Source organism: Acomys minous (genome assembly GCF_964271855.1).
Source record: "Acomys minous genome assembly, chromosome: 11".
Lineage (NCBI taxonomy): Eukaryota > Metazoa > Chordata > Mammalia > Rodentia > Muridae > Acomys > Acomys minous.
The window spans coordinates 96268586-96285591 of NC_140492.1; the positions used below are offsets into that span (position 1 = coordinate 96268586).

The window sequence follows — 17006 nt, forward strand, 5'->3', positions numbered from 1 at the left end:
TCCCGGACCTGGATCACACCATCTCAGCATTTTGTAAATGGATGACAGGCGAAATAATTGTCTTAACTACTTCCTGCTGACAGTAGGGTGGCGATAGGGAGTTTAAAAGGCTGAAATGTTGGCTAGGTTCCAGAAGAACAGGCTGTTTGTTGTATTTGCTGTCCAGGGTCTGAGAACATCTGCAGCTGGGAAGGGCAATGCAGGTCCAGCTAGGAGGAACAATGCAGGTCCAGCTGACATGATCTGTGAGGTTGGACCGGAGTACGTGTGGGTAGCTGCTTTGATGATGTCCCAGATGTAGGAAGTCTGGCAGGATATTGAAACATATATGTGGGTAGAAGACAAAGTTGGTAGGTTAGGGAGAAAATTCCCTTTAGGTGTACATTTGAAACTCTTGGGAGAGCAAAGAGAGAAGGCTTGAAAATAAGGAAAGAGACAATGCTGACAATGCTTGAAATTTTTGGGAGATGAAAGAAAAGTTTTAGACACGGGAACCTTCCTTCCATTTTACCCTAGAAAGGCTTGAACATGGGAGAGCAAAGAAAAGGTTTGGATATAGGGAGCTTCCTTTCATTTTACCCAACTACTGGCAATAATTAAAACTATTTAGTGTTGGATCTGTCCAAGTTTGGTTGCAGAGGCATGTAAGCTTAGAAACCCTTAATGTGGGCGTAGGGATTTGAGAGTCTCTAAAAGACATCCCAAAGGCATGCTAGGAGGAATAGGTGTCTGGACATTTTCCGTGGGGAGGTGAAGTCAGTAACTCATTAGAGTGTCCCCCAAAACGGATAGTGACCCAGGAAAAACAGGTACCAACTGGTCAGTAGCTCATCATCCCTGACCAGCAACCAAGAGCATAGCTCGAAGGTGGATGAGCTGGCCCCAAGGATGTAGTTACCTAGTGCACCGGGATTTGGACAGCGGCTGCGGACAGCGAGGACAACTGGGGGAGAAGCTACATCTGAAAGCTTACCCGATGGGAACAAACCGAGTTGTAGGTCAGCAAGGAGGACTGGGGTTGGGTACCTCCACTCCCAGTGAACCAGAGAGGTGTCAACAGTCTCTCGGACAAAGGGAAGTGTTTATGCCACCAGGAAGGAAGAATTTAGCTGGTGTTGGGTGCAGAAAAGTGGTGGTAATCAGGTAAAGGGAGGGGAGTCTAACACTCGCCCCAGTTTCCCTTCCCTCTTTTTCTCCCAATCCTTTTCCTCACATCTCCTCCACCTCACTCCCGTCCACTTTTTCTCTGTTTTTATTCCTAAAAGGGCAGGCCTCCCATAGATATCCACCAAACGGTTGCAATAAGACTAGGCACCTCCAATTGTCATCTTGCTAAAACCTGGAATCACCTCAGGAGGGGGCCTCATTTGAAGTATTTTAGATCAGATTGCCCTGTGGTCTCTTGTGTATATGGAGTTATCTTGTTAATTGATGTATCGAAGACTCAGCCCATGGTGGATGGAACCATTCCCTAGGCAAGGAGCTGTGCATTAGAAAGCTAGGTGAGCATACAGCATGGGTGGGCGGCATGGGTGTATTGTTTCTCTCTGCTCTTGACCATGGGTGTGGTGTGAGCAGCTATCTCCAGCCTCTGTTTTATGACTTCCTTGCTCTTATGGACTGCAACGTGGACTTTTAGCCAAACCCGTTCCTCTTCTATTTAGCTTTCTGTCAGAACATCTTATCACAGCAACAGAAATGAAATCAGAACAAAGATTTAAATACACTGTCTGATAGAAGGGACATCCCCAGTTTAGGTTTTCATTTCCATGTTTAATAATGTTTAGATGAATATTGTAGTTAGGTTTAAAAGGGAATTTGCTTTTTCACAATCATTGATTAGTTTGAAGTACAGTCATTAAATGTGTACTTTTTTTGGGGGGGGGGCAGGGCACAAGTACTAGGGACCAGAGCCTTATTCATGTCAAATGTACATTTTCACTTCACTTTTTTTAACCAGTGAAAGGGGGAGGGATCCCACCCTCTGAAATAGGTGATAAGAGGGAAACTTAGACTGTTGATTGACAGTACTTATCTGGGTTCCATTTGACCTGAGAGGTGGATTTCCTATAGCTTACAAGAATCCTTTTAAGGTTGTAAAGGAGATAAATTGTAGACATGTTGGCATCATCATTGCTTGCAATTTGCAGTGAAATATACATTGTAGAAAATAGCAGTAGACATATAGCATAGCAGAAGCTTGGGAAAAAACTTTGGATTAAAAACATGAATACTCTTGGTGGGCTTGGGAAAGGCGGAAGCCTCTGGAACATTTTTTGACATCTGTTAAATAGTAACATGGGGGCTGGAAAGATAGCTCAGAGGTTAAGAGCACTGACTGCTCTCCCAAAGGTCATGAGTTCAATTCCCAGCAATCACTTGATGGCTCACAACCATCTATAATAAGATCTAGTGCCCTCTTCTGGTGTGCAGGCAGAATGCTGTATACATAATAAATAAATCTTAAAAAAAAAAAAGAAAGAAATAGTAACATGGAGAGGAGAGAAACCTCCTTTAGAGCAGAAGAGCAAAAGCTCACTTGATCTTAAGTTTTAGAATCAGTATACACCATGAAAAATATTTGTCCAGAAGACTGTATATATATAATTTAAGCACAATGAAAAACATTTTAAGTAAAAGACAAAGGAAATTTAAAATTTTGATCTTGGAACTATGGTAGTGGATTGTATAGTGTGATGTTTTACCATATCAAATTAATACATTAGAGCTCTGTTGATTAGTATAAATCCTCTGAATGATTAGTATAACAATAATAGAGCAACAGGAAGAAATAAAGCATCCTTTTAGACATTTTGGCCTTCTTAACTTGCGTTTACCATCTTAAGACACCTGCCATTCATAAAACACCTTCTTTGACCTTCTAACATTCATACAAAACATCTTCTTGGAAGTTTTAAGACACAGGTGAAATTGCTGTGAGTGGTCACTGTCCTTTAGCTAAAAGAATGGTAAAGGGTTGTATCTGAGACCTGTCCTTTAGCTCTAGTAACAAGGCTGACTGTATCTAGACCTGACAGTTAAAGTTTGGTCTCCTGCATATGAAGAGGACTGGGAAGGTAGCTGAAGTCACTCATGATAGAAGTTGCCAATGTGACTGTGTCTCCTGAGTATGAGGTTAAAATAGACCTGCAGTGTTACACTGGGTTTGTCGAGGCTGCTGAATCTAGGAGCCATCTATACTCTGCCAAGTCATGGAGCTTGAAGGCTGGACATGCCTATAGCTCTTGTGTTGGTTGCACCTCCAGTGGCTGGGCACAGAGGGCAAGCCTGCATGTGAGCGTTTTGACATCCAGAGGCCAGTCTGCTGACAGATGGGTATGGTTTTTAGGCAGCTATGGGATCGGTGTCCCTTTCTGGTTGCAGCAGCTGTGGGACCAGTGCCCCCTTTCTGGCTGCATCTGAAACAGGTCCCTGGCTGAGCTGACTCAGACTGGACCCTGTCGGGAGGGGGCATTACAGATCTCTATTTTCTTGCCTCAGGGCAGCAGCTAAGGCTTGGAACATAGTTTTATGCTGTAGCTGAGCCTGTCTGGAAGGCTCCTCTCAGGCTTTAAAGCTTTTAAAAGTATTTTTACCAGTTCCTATATGGGGGTTTAGGAACCATCCTCAGCCTTTTAGTTAAGATGGTAGTGAGACCGCACTCTATCTTAAGAATATTTAGACAGACAAACTTTGTTTATAGTTTATTTTAATCATTAAAGACTAAAACTTTAGGTTTTATCCCAGTTAAGTTGGAGTCTTAAAACTCATAAACATGCCAGGCATGTGGCACAAGCCTTTAATGCCAGCACTCTAGGACAGCCAAAGCTACACAGAGAAACCTTGTCTTGAAAAACCAAAAAAACCAAAAACCCAAAACCAAAACAGCAGCAACAACAACAAAAAACTCCAACCAAGCAAACAAATAAACAAAAAACAAAAACATAAACACAGTTTTCTGTGTTTTAGTTTATAAGAGTCCATAGCTTATAAAAGTTTAAAGCTATATTACAGATCTATAAGAACAAGGCTAAATATATTCATAAGGTAGTGGTTTTTAGGCTTTGAGCGTGAAGGTAAGGAATGACAACTGTGAACAGGTAGGCTTGGTGACTTAGTTCGGCCTCCAGCCAGCTAAGGCGGCTGAGCAAGGGCGGCTGTGGTGGTGTAGAAGGTGGACAACAACTCTGGAAAGAAAGGGCTCAAGGGAGTCTGAGAACAGGCAAGAGTTTTGTATCTATCCTCATAAAGTACAGAACTCCCTTACTCTTCCCACAGACAATAAAAAGACCAAGGTAACCTTGATTCATTTAACTCCTTCCTCAAATATAATTGTTATATATTTCATTGTTTTCTGTTTCACAGGACATTGCTATCTTTTAATCAGTTATTATTTATTAAGATGTAATAAAATTTATCATTTTCTTGGCTCTTCATTTCTTCTTTTATCTCAGGTCCACTTAGGATTATTTTATTTTAATTACATTTTTTAGAATATAGTAACAGTCGAAGTATAGGATATGGTGTGTGTATATAGATATATATTTTAGTAAAACAACAATCAATAGGAAATACTGGGAACTAGTAGAAATTATTAAGTCCAAATCATATAAGATAACAAAATTTATAATTTTTTTATTTTTTTCAAGAGGGTTTCTCTGTGTAGCCTTGGCTATCCTGGATTCTTTGTAGACTAGGCTGTTCTCAAACTCACAGAGATCTGCCTGCTTCCTCCTCTGTGAGTGCTGGCATTACAGGTGAGTGTCACCATACCTGGCTAAAATTTATAAGTCTTGAAGTAAATTGATCAATAAAAAAGAAGACCAGCTGGTGGGTGAATCCAGGACAACCAACTATGGCTGTTATATAGAAACCCTGTCTCCAAAAAACTGAAGAAGAAGAGGAGAGGAGGAGAAGAAGAAGAGGAAGAGAAAGGAGGAGGAGAAGGAGGAGGAGAAGGAAGAGGAAGATAAAGACCAAATTACTAACATCCAAAATAAGATGAAGCCCAATTCAGTGGCTCCATGGCTCAGAGGCAAGTGCCGCTAAACCCAGTGACCTGAGTTCAGTCTCTGGGGCCCACAAGGCAGGAGGGAAGCGATTGCTGCAAATTGTCCTCTGGCTTCTGCACATGTGCTATGGCATGTACATACACATGAACACACTAAAATGTAGGGAAAGATAAAAAATGATCTAGGGGAGATAGTGCACTCCTGTAATTCCAGCACTTGGGAAGGTAAAACAAGAGGGTTGCCTCAAATTCAAGGCCAGCTTGGGTTATAAGGCAAAACCTTGTCTCAAAAACAAAACAAAACACAGGAAATGAGAAATGTTCTTAAACTTTAGAATTCACATATTCACCCTAAGGCATCGTGGTGACACATGCCTTTAAGCCGAGCACTTGGGAGGCAGAAGTGGGCCCAGTCTGTATAGTTAGGCCCAGGACAGCCAGGGCGATGTAGAGAGACTAAGACAAAACAAAACCAAAAAACCTCCTCGTTTTATTAGTTCTTAGGTTATGTTATAATCCTTTTTACTTGTGTAAATTGTTGGAATAAGTATCTCAATAAAGGTGGGATTGGGGATGGGCACATTTTGTATATTTCTCTTCTAAACAGTTCCTGGGCCTCACACATGCTAGGCAAGTAGGCAGGAGCTCTATCATTGACCTATATCCTCAGCCTCCCTTACCCTGTACTTTGAAGAGACAGTACGGGCTGGATGTCGTGGCACACTCTTTTACTCCCAACACTGGGGAGGCAGAGGTAGAGGCAGAGGGATATCTGTGAGTTTGAGGCCAGCCTGGTCTCTGTGGCAGGTCCCAGGACAACTAGAACTACATTCAAGATCCTGTTTCAAGAATGGAAACATAATGGGCAAGGAGAGTCACTTTTCCTTAAGAGAGTGATCCCTGGTAGGCTGACCACACTCCATTAATGTCGTCAAGAGTATATCAACAGGTGGGTGTGGTGGCGCACACCTTTAATCCCAGCACGTAGAAGGCAGAGGCAGGTGGTTCTCTGTGAGTTCAAGGCTAGCCTGGTCTACAAAGCAAGTCCAGGACAGCCAGGGTTACACAGAAACCCTGTCTTGAAAAACAACAAAATCAAAAACAAAAAGTATATAGACAGTACCCATTAGCTTGATGAGTTATTTTTTTAAAAAAAGACACAAAGTTGAGGGTTGAGGTGAAGTTTTACCTGGAAGGAGAGTGGGTGGTAAATATGACCAAATTACATTATATGAAAATTTCAAGGCATTAATAAAAAATATTTTTAAAGAAACATTTGTTAAAGATCAGCAGGGCTTCAGCTATTCACAAGAAAGGAGAGTAAGCATTTTGCCAGACTGTATAACGTCTGATTACACAACGGATGCCTACGTTCAGGTCTGTCTCTGCAGTGATTGCAAACTTCATACCATGAAGCAGCTTCTTCAATGTGAAGAAAGAAGGGCACAACCAGCCCTTTGGGAACTGTCAGTGGGATCTCAGGGCCTCGAGTGAGTGACAGGAAGTTTGAATCCCTGAGGTCTATATGAAGAAAGAGGGGCACAGGGCTAGTTGCACTTCTGGTGAGTACTCTTGGTGCCTTAATAATCCTTTTGGGTCCAGATCTAAAGTAAAGGACAAAGGACTCATTGTTTGTCTAACTTTCCTCTAGGGAGAGGTTATCACAAGGTGAACTGTGGACTCTGCTCACCTGGGTGAAGTGCTGTTTGAGTCACACCTCACAGCAGGACCCTAGAAACAATACACTTCATTAGTCCTTATACACTTGAGAGTTGAGGCATTAGGGGTATACATAATGAAAAGGGGACGCTGTAAGTTCCAGTCCCAGGGATCCTGAACCCTCTGGGGGAGACCTGTGAAGAAGTTCCTGTGAACGTGCCAAGTGTTAATGGGAATGGGAGGGAGGAGCTCCACCTGGCCTGGGCCAGGTTAACGCAGTGGCAAATTCTTGAAGGAATTTGTCACATCTAAGGGGGGCTGCTTCTGAGAAGCTGAGCATTGTAGACGGGAGGTTATCATTTTCATACTTGTTTGTGTGCTTTTGGACTTTATGCATAGGCACTTGCTCAAAAATTAGAACAAAGTGTTTAAAATGAGGAAAACTATGGTTTAGCTTTAGGTTGATCCATTCCACAAACCCTTGCCCCAATCTGGGAATGTAGTTTCACTGTTGCTATATATTTTAAAAACTGATTTCCCTCCAAGTTTTGAGTCAGGGTCTTCATATATTGCCCTTACTGGTCTCAAATTCCTGGATACAAGTGATCCCCCTGTCTGCAGGGAGCTGGGATTAGAGGCATCTATCACTGAGCCTGACTTCAAATCCAGGTGTGTGTGTGTGTGTGTGTGTGTGTGTGTGTGTGTGTGTGTGTGTGTGTGTGTGTGTGTGTGTGTGTGTGTTTGGGTATTGCATATGAATGCAGGTGCCAGGAGAGGCTAGGGACCTTTGACCTCCTGGAGCTTGAGTTACTGGCAGTTGTGAGTAAGTTCTGAGAATTGAACTGCCAAAGGAAGATCTTGGGACTTGCTATTTTTAAAGCCTGAACCATGACTTAGAGCAGTGGACTGTGTTGTGACTGTGGACTGCAGAACAACCGTCAATACTCAAGAAGTTTCCGTTTGTAATTCCATTCTGAGTTGTAAATATTAATCTTATATTTGCCAGTTAAAAGATAATAAAATGAACTACAGATTTGACTACCAAGAAAGACAAATGAAAGACCAATAAACCACCACCAACACACACACACACACACACACACACACACACACACACACACACACACCAAGACATCTGACCAAAAGGAATCTAAATTGAGGAATTTCCTCCATCAAATTAGCCTGTGGGGGACATTTCTTGATTGCTAATTGATTTGGGAATGCCCAGCCCACTGTGACTGGTACCATCCATGGTCAGCTGGGCCTGGACTATATAAGAAAGGTAGCTGAGCAAGCCAATAAGCAGCCTTTCTCCGTGGTCTCTGCATCAGATCTTGCAGCACCTGCTTTAAGTTCTTGCCTCAGCTTCCTTCAGTGATGTACTGTTAGCTGTAAGCCAAACAAGACCCTTCCCTCCCCAAGCTGGTTATAGTCAGGTTGTATCACAGGAATAGAAGCAAACTAGAGCAATGTACATACTCTAGGATGGTGAAATGTAAAAATATGTTTTTACATATACAGATTTTAGGAAGTGGTGTAAAAAACCACTTTAAAACTCAAGGCAGGACAGGGTCTTTGGCTGTAGGGATCACAAGAATTCAGCATGGAACTAGCCTTTGGCTCCCTTGGTTCACTTTAGGATCTGCCCTTTGACTCTAATGATCCCAGAGTTCACTTCAGTCCCTGATTGTTGGCTCTAGTGGCCCCAGAGTTCACCTTGGGACCTGGCCTTTGATCTCAGCCATTGAGAGTTCACCTCAGGACTCAGGTTTTATCTGCAGTGGTCCCAGAGTTTATCTTGGAAAAGTACCTTTAGCTCTAGGGGCCCCAGGGGTCATGACAACAAAGGTTTTGGCTTTAGCAGTTCCAGAGTTTATATTTGAGCCAGAAACTTGACTATAGCAGCTCTACAGTTCACCATGACATATGGCTTTTGGCACTTGAGGTCCCAGCATTGACCATTGTACAAAGACATGGGCTCCCAAACTTCTTAGAGATAACTACAGGACTGGGGTTCTGACTCTTCTTCCTAGTTGGTTCAGAGTTCAGTGGGAAACTGGCATTTGGGTCCAGCCCCTGACAGACTCACAGAGTTCAGTATGCTACTGGGATTTTACTCTATGTGGTCACTCTGCGTGGTGGTCAGTGCGTGGTGGTCCTTTTGTCACCCAGCCAAGTCTAGGTCATCTCAGTAAGCTCACTTTGGAATCAACACCAGCTTCACCAGTCTTAGTAGCTGAGAGTCACAAAGACTCACAGAAAACAAAACACCCAGAGAGCTGGAAGAGACCTGAAACTCAAAAGATAAATCCAACCAATTTATGCACAAAACACAAAAAGGAATTTAAAAAATGGCACAACTATCCATTACAATACTCATTCCAGACCTCACAACTATCTTACAATGGAAGCCAAAGTTACTGAGATAGCTGAAATGCCTGAGGAGGAATTCAGTCTTGCTTTTTTTTTTTTAAATGAGAATTAGTGACCATAAAGAAGTCTCAAGCAAGAAGATGGGTGAGTTAAGTACATCTGTCCAAAACTTCCACAAGGGAGTCTTCAAAGTGAATGAAAATTTAACAAATTGGAGGCAAAAGTCCAATATATGAAGAGAAAATTCAACAAGGGAATTGAAACATTAAAAGCCAAATTGGAATACTGAAAGTAAAAGAAATGGTCAGTTAAATAAAAACTACATCAGACAGCAACATCAACAGACAAGACCATGCAGAAGAACAAACATAAGGGATGGGAAGACAGAGAGGGGACAGTTAGATGGACAGATGCACATAAGGAGAAAAGGAGCATGAACAAGATTTCCATGAAGTCTGGCATGCATTCAGGAGGGCAAACCTGACAATTCATGGCATAGAAGGATCAGAGATGAAGTCAAAAGGAATAGAGTGTTTTAGTGAAATGTCTCAAACCCAGATAATGAAGTAACCATTCAGACACAAAAGGCATTCAGAGTCCTCAGTCAATATGCTAGAAGAAATTAGCTACACTTCATAGTCAAGATGTCAGAAATGCAAAGCAAAGAAACAATATTAAGGTATTAGAAAACATCAACTTGGCTTACCAAGCAGGGATATATAAATAGCAGATCATTCACCTACATCCAGAAAAGCCAGGAAAGCATTGATTGGTTAAATAATCGGAATGAGCTAATGGCGGTGAAGCTATAATATGTAGGTTTATTGGAAGTGTGGTAGGAAGGGGAGGAGGGAGAGTACTCGTGAGCTGGGGATGGGAGGAAGGGAAGAAGAGAGGGCAGGAAGGCAGGAAAGGGGCAAGGGCGGCAAGGGGGAGGGAAAGGGCCGTGAGCCCAAAATGTCTGGGAGCCTAGGAGAGGGGAGGCCCCACCCCTAGGTAGAGGGCAGGCCATAGCAGCCACGCCCTGCAGCAGGACCTAACTAGCATGGAATGGTGTTTTTCAAGTTCTTAAAGTAAGTAACTGAACCAAGAGTGCTATACACAGAAAAGTTAACTTTCATAATTGACGAATAAGAATATTTCAAGACAAACACAAATGGATGCTATTTATAACAGTCAAACCAACACTGCAGGATGTTAAAGGAATGCGAGAGCTGTGGTTCTCAAGCCTCATCACAATGCTGCAACCCTTTAATACAGTTCCTTATGTTGTGATGACCCCAACCATAAAATTATTGAATTTCTACTTCATAACTATAATTTTTGCTACTGTTATGAATCATAATGTAAATGTCTGATATGCAGCATATCAGATGTGTGACATCTGTGAAAGGGTCATTCAAGCACCAAAGGGGTTGTTGCAACCTAAAGGTTGAGAACCATTGCTATAGAGGGAGGAAGAAGATAGATAGCTTCTCCTATGAAATATCACATGAAAATATATGTTCCATGAAAGAAACAGATAAACAGCAACAATCTGGGAAATATCAAACATGTCCAATGTAGCAAACACAAAACAAATCACAATTGCCCAAAACTAATAGAGGAGAAAGAAAAGAAATAGCAGTAATCCAGCAAATTAAAACATTACCTAACAAATCCATAGGGATATCAACTTTTCAATAACAACTTTATATGAAAATGGCCTACCAACTAGGCAGTGGTGATGTATGCCTTTAATTGTAACCTTTGAGAGGTAGAGATAGGCAGATTTCTGAGAATTCAAGGCCAGCCTAGACTACAGAATGAGTTCCAGTGAGTCCCCTGAAAGTCTTCATTTAGCAGGGGATTGGGATAGATACTGGGACTTCCTATTGGGACTCCAGGTGAGAGAGGTAAGGGAGAATGAGGAAATAGAAGGATCCAGAGGGTCTTAGAAACCTACAAGAAAGCCATCAAGGCTGGTGGATCTGGACCCAGAGGGGTCTGCTCAAACTACTGTAACAACCAAGGACAATGCATGCAGTAAACATAGAACCCCTATCCAGATCTAGCCAATGGACAGGACATTCTCCACAGTTGTGTGGAGAGCAGGGACTGACTCTGACATGAACTTTGGTGCCCCCTATTTGACCACTTCCCCTTGGTGGGGAGTCCTGGTGGCATTCAGAGGAAGAGTAAACAGGCTATCTGGATGAGACCTGATAGGCTATGATCATATGATGAGGAGGAAGTCCCCTCTGTCACAGACCTAGGGAAGGAGAGTAGGATGAAAGAGGGAGGGAGGGGAGAACGGGAAGATACAAGTGAGGGGATAACAATTGAGATGTAATCTGAAGAAATACATAACTATTTCCTGTAATAAATTTCCCTAAAGCCTTTAAAGAAAAAAGTGTACTCACAACATTTCTTTGCATGAAATGAGTAGTTTTCTACACCAATTGTCCAGTTCTCTGTGGACACCAGCGAGGTGACCCTTGACTGCAGTTCTGGTACTACCCAGAGATAGTTTATGCTAAAGGATTGTTCCAAATGAGTAACAGCTGCTGGCTTTGGCTTTGTAGGTAACGTGGACTCATTTTCTGAAGTGCTTCTCTGACATCTAGCCCTTTTCCAGGTAACTCTTGATGACTCCCTGATCCGATATCCACAAAGTAAAAGACCCACAAACATCCAGGTCACACAAGAAGCTATTTATTTATTTAGTCAGAGTATCACATAGTCTAGGCTGGCATCAAACTTGCTTTGTTAGACAAAGATAATCATGAACTTGTAATCCCTTTGTCCCAACCTCCTGAGTGCGGGAATTACAGGTGTGTGCTTCTTCCCCTGCTTTTTGCTGGTGTTATGAATTGAATCTGGAAGTTTCTAGTCAGCCAGTCTACTAATTGAGCCACACCCGTGTCTGGTTCAGGGCCTGGAACTCCCACATGCTATATGACTGTTTTACTGCTAGACTTTATCCCCAGGCCAAGTTTTCCCTGAACTGCTTTGAAATTTCCCAGGTGTTAAACCAAAGATCTTTACATATCTGAGGAGAGCTGATATTCTGAGAAATAAGCACTGAGGTAAAGGGGCAACAGTCTTGGAAGAAACAGACAATTCCAGAAATGTGAATTTAAATAATATCATAGGAGAGAGAGAGAACGAAGAAGAAAAAAATTAGATGATGGCCTGAGGAGATGGTTCAGTCTCTAAAATGCTTGCTGGGCAAGGCTCAGGACCTGGGTTTGGCTCAGCAGCATCTATGTGAAAGCAGAGCAGGGCAGGACTCCTGAAATCTCAGCACTTCACTGTAGGTGAAGGCAGGCTGATCCCTAAGGCTAGCTGCTCTGCCATTTTAGCTGCTACAGTGAGCTCCACATTCAGTGACTGATTCTGTCTCACAAAGGAGGTGGAGAGTGATTGCCAGTCTATGTATATCGTGTACCCCAACACACACACACACACACACACACACACACACACACACACACACACACACACAAATGATGTTATATAAAAATGGAAAATACAGGAAACAAAACAGAACCATGGGCAATTATAATTGCTGAAATTTAAAAATATTATCTCAAGCCAGGAATAGTGATGCCTGCCTGCCTATAATGCCATCATTTGGGAGGTGGAGGCAAGAGGATCAGGAATTCAAGAAAATCCTGAGCTCCATAACCAGCGCAAGGCCAGTGCGTTTACAGTGTGAGACTGTGTCTCAAAAGCAAACAAGGATAATTATATATTATGTGGATGTGTATACGTGATTATACACACACACACACACACACACATACATAAATCAGAAACTAAATGTGATGGTATACATTATAATGTCAGCTACTCAAGAATCTGAACTATGAGGATGGCCATTTTGAGGTCTGCCTTGGCTATATAGCAAATTCAAAGCCAATGTGACAAATCCCCCCCCCCCCGCCTCTGTGTGTGTGTGTGTGTTGTGTGTGTATATATCTATATATATATCTATATATATCTATATCTATCTATCTATCTATCTATCTATCTATATATATATATATATATAAATATAGTTGGTAAATGTACTCAGTGGTAAAACACTTATCTGGGTTCAACCCCAGCAGCAAACCTACCCACTCCTTACAAAATCAAGGTAATGAAATATAGAAATTAGCACAATACTGAGGATGTATGAAGAGAAAAAAGGTAAGAATGTATATTATCAATTTTCTTCCCCCAAAATAAAGATACTAGAGAGAAAAGAGTTTAAAAGAAGAATAACATGAAAAATAATCAAATAGATAAATGGAAAATGATTTCTTATACTTGATGGGAGAGCTAAGTGCACTAGCTGAAAAGGTCCATTGAAGATGGGCGTGGTGGCACACACCTTTAATCCCAGCACTTAGGAGGCAGAGGCAGGTGGATCTCTCTGAATTTGAGGCCAGCCTGGTCTACAAAGTGAGTCCAGGAGAGCCAGGGCTACACAAAAACCCTACATCGAAAAACCAAGGTAGCGGGTGGGGAGGAAAAAAAGAAAAACCTCATTGAGTATCTAGTACAGTGGCTGTAGAAAGACCTATATCCAGACACATTTGGGAAATTTATAGTACTAAGAATAAAAGATTGTTTAAAAAGCACCATATAATGTAGTAGCCAATACTGTAATCCTTGCAGTTAAGTGGCTGGGCTAGAGGTAAACATGGCTACATCGTAATTTTAAGGCCAGGCTGGGCTATAATGTGAGGCCTTGTCAAAAACAACCCTCCAACAAATAACCCAATCAACCAGAAAAAACCAGAAGGTAGAAACTGTCAAAGACACAACTTCTAGTAGCACATAGTAACAGACTGTATCCTTGTACAAAACCCTGGGTTTTGTTTTTTTGTTTGTTTTTTGTTTTTGTTTTTGTCAGTTTAACAATCTAGAGTTATCTGGGAAGAAGGAGCCTCCATTGAGAAAATGCCTCCATCAGACAAGCCTCCTAGACCAGCCTGTGGGGGTATTTCTGAGATTAGTGATTGCTAGGGGAAGACCCAGTTCACTGGGGAATTCCACCTGTGGGCAGCTTGTCTTGGGTTGTGTAACACAGCAGGCTGAGCAAGCCACAAGAGCAAGCCCAGAAGCAGCACTCCTCCATGGCCTCTGTTTCAGTTTCTGCCTCCAGCTCCCTGCCTTGAGGTCCTGCACTGGCTTCCCTTGATGATGGGTTCTAATCTGTAAACGGAAATAAGCCCTCTCGACTCCAAGCTTTGGGGGTCATGGTGTTTATCATGGCAACAGAAAGTAAACTAGATGTTGTATAGCAGTTTTCTTTGACATGAAAACTTACCTGGATCAGCAGGTCTTTTCCTCAGTGACAGCATCCTAAGGAGAAGGACCAGGTGAGGAGAAGATAAAGAAGATAAAAAAGATAGGAATCAGGAGGTCTTGCACAAGCCGAGGCTCTTGGAAACTTATTAAAGAGTACAGCATCAGGCTGGATGTGGTGGCGCACACCTTTAATCCCAGCACTTGGGAGGCAGAGGCAGGTGGATGTCCAAGTTTGAGGCCAGACTGGTCTACTTAATAATTTCCAGGACCGCCAGGGCTACACAGACCCTGTCTCAAAACAAACAAATGAACGTCAAAAAGATGACGTCAAAAGGAAGATAATCAAGGAATATTTCACAAAGGGAACGTGGGTATCTTGTTGTGGAGTCTGCTTAGATCCAACATAACTCAAACACCAGCTCAATGCAGAGGACAGAAATTTATTGTAATCAAGCCACCACTAATTGATCGATCACGCTCACAAAACAGACTTGGGAGCTGAACTGCAACCCTGCGCCAGAATATCACAGAATATTTAAGCTTGTAAACAAACACTTGTGCCAAGTTATTGTTATATTTTCCCACCAATCATGATAGGAGTTGGTTCCCGGTCCTGGAACATGAACTTAGTTTGACCCTGCCAGCAAGATGGAGAAGCTTTTCTTGAGATGGTTGGACTCAGACAGCTGTCTGTTGGGAAGTCCATAGTTTCCTTTGTACACTTTCCAACCCACTGAGCTGCTGAGCTGTAGTGTGGCATGCTCTGGGTTTCTAGCTCTGGAGAGGTCACCTGTGCTGGGTTGGGCTTTTGGTAATAAAACTGAGTCATTTCTGCTCCTGTAAGTTAACTCCTAACCCATTTTCCTGTAAGTAATCACAATAAAACTCACTGGCTCATCAGGTTTTTTTAGCTTAATTTTTAATTATGTGTACGTGTGTGGTCTGCTTGTGTGTTTGTACAAGTGGATGAAGGTACCCGTGGAGGCCAGAGGTGTTGAACACCTTGGAACTGGGGTTACAGGTAGTTGTGAGCTGCCTGATGTGGGAGCTGGGAATTGAACTCCCATCCTCTGCAAGAACAGCCCTCTGAAAGAGCAGTAAGTACTCTTACCCACAGAGCCATCTCTCCAGTCCCAGATTTTTTTGTGAGGCGGGTGGGGACAGGACTTTACTGGATAGCTCTAGCTTTCCTGGAACTTGTTATGTGGACCTTGACCTCAGAGAGATCAGCCGCCTCTACCTCCCAAGCACTCCTGGCCCAGGGTTGGACTCGGCTATTCTGTAACGTGATGCCATTCTTGATTGTATTCTGTGCTTGGTTCTCTTTTAGGAGTTAGTACATGTTTGTTCATGTCTCCTTAAGAATAGTGTCACAAAAATTAGAACAATCCTAAACTGTTCAAAATGAAATACCTGTTATGAGACTTATTCTTCTTCTGGGGTCCTGACTAACCATGTTAATACAATATAAAGCCTTAACTGGATAGCTTCCCTAACTGTGCAAACTGAGCCTTAGTTCCTCAAATACTTTCTTGGTTTCTCATTAAAGGGCTTCTGTGAGCTCCTATGCTAAAACAAACAACCATTTGGAAAGATAGCCATCCCCAGGATTTACCTAGTTGAAGGAGGGATCTTACCTCCACCACATGCCTCCACTATGTGGCATGTGTACACCTTACCATAAGCAGACACAAAATAAATAAAATGTCATAATTTTTTTTATAAAAGAAAAAGCATAAGGATGAGGCAGGAAAGGAAGTTGTTTATATATAAAGTCTGTGGAGAGTAGTGGGATTATTGTGGTCTAACTGTAAAATAGTCCTTATTGGCAGCTCATGTGTTGGGATATTAGTTGTCCAGCAGCTAGTGCTATTTGGGCAGTTTGTGGAACCTTTAGGAGGCGGAGCCTCACTGGAGGAAGTGAGTACAATCTTATGGATTTATAGCCTGGCCCAACTTCTTACTTTGTCTTCTTCTTCACTGAGGATGCATTGTGACCTCTGCTCCTTCTACCACATCTTTGCTGCCACGGTGGAATTTATGCCTTCAAACTGTAAGCCAGAACAACCCTTTTTTCTACAAGTTGCTTTTGTCAGGGCATCTTATCCCAGCATAAGGAACAATGCAGCTTGTGGGCAAACATGAAGTGACCAAACAAAGCTGCCAAGTCATGGCCAGTCCCTCTGTAGACGGTGGGACAGGAAGCCTGAGTTGCAGAAGTGTGTCTTTGTCTCATCATCTTTAAGGAGACTTTTAAGGGGAGGGCATCAGGAGATAAGTAAAAATAACTAGTTAAAGAGTGAGTAGCCCTCTTGGGCTTCCGAGATGCGATTCCTGGGGGATTTTATACACCAGCGATAAGGAGTTAAAAAATTATTAGGTATTGTTAAATGTGATCATCTCTACATGATTGCTAGATGTACCTTTAAATGAAAAAGTGTACTTTTCATTATGTTAAAGGTCTGCAATATGGCCAGGCATGGTGGCACATGCAGAGAATCCTAACACTCAGTAGACTGAGGCAGGATGAAGTCAACTGAGGCCAACTTGGACTTATAGCAGGACTCTGTTCCCAAAGCAAAATAAAAACAAGTTTGCTGCAACTTTTGCAGGAGTATGGGTAGTAGACGAATTCCAAACTGGATGAGACAGATCAAGGCACAGTGCCTAAAGCATGCTG

General features: G+C 42.4%; 1 protein-coding gene across 1 annotated transcript in view; it reads left to right on the forward strand.

The window, feature by feature from the left end:
* Nucleotides 1–11611: 11611 nt before the first annotated feature.
* Nucleotides 11612–17006, forward strand: part of LOC311609453 (baculoviral IAP repeat-containing protein 1a-like) — a 64408-nt gene continuing 59013 nt past the window's right edge. Inside the window, exon 1 of the mRNA XM_084802564.1 lies at nt 11612–11660. The gene's annotated coding sequence lies outside the window, so the exon portion shown is untranslated. The remainder of the gene's footprint in view (nt 11661–17006) is intronic.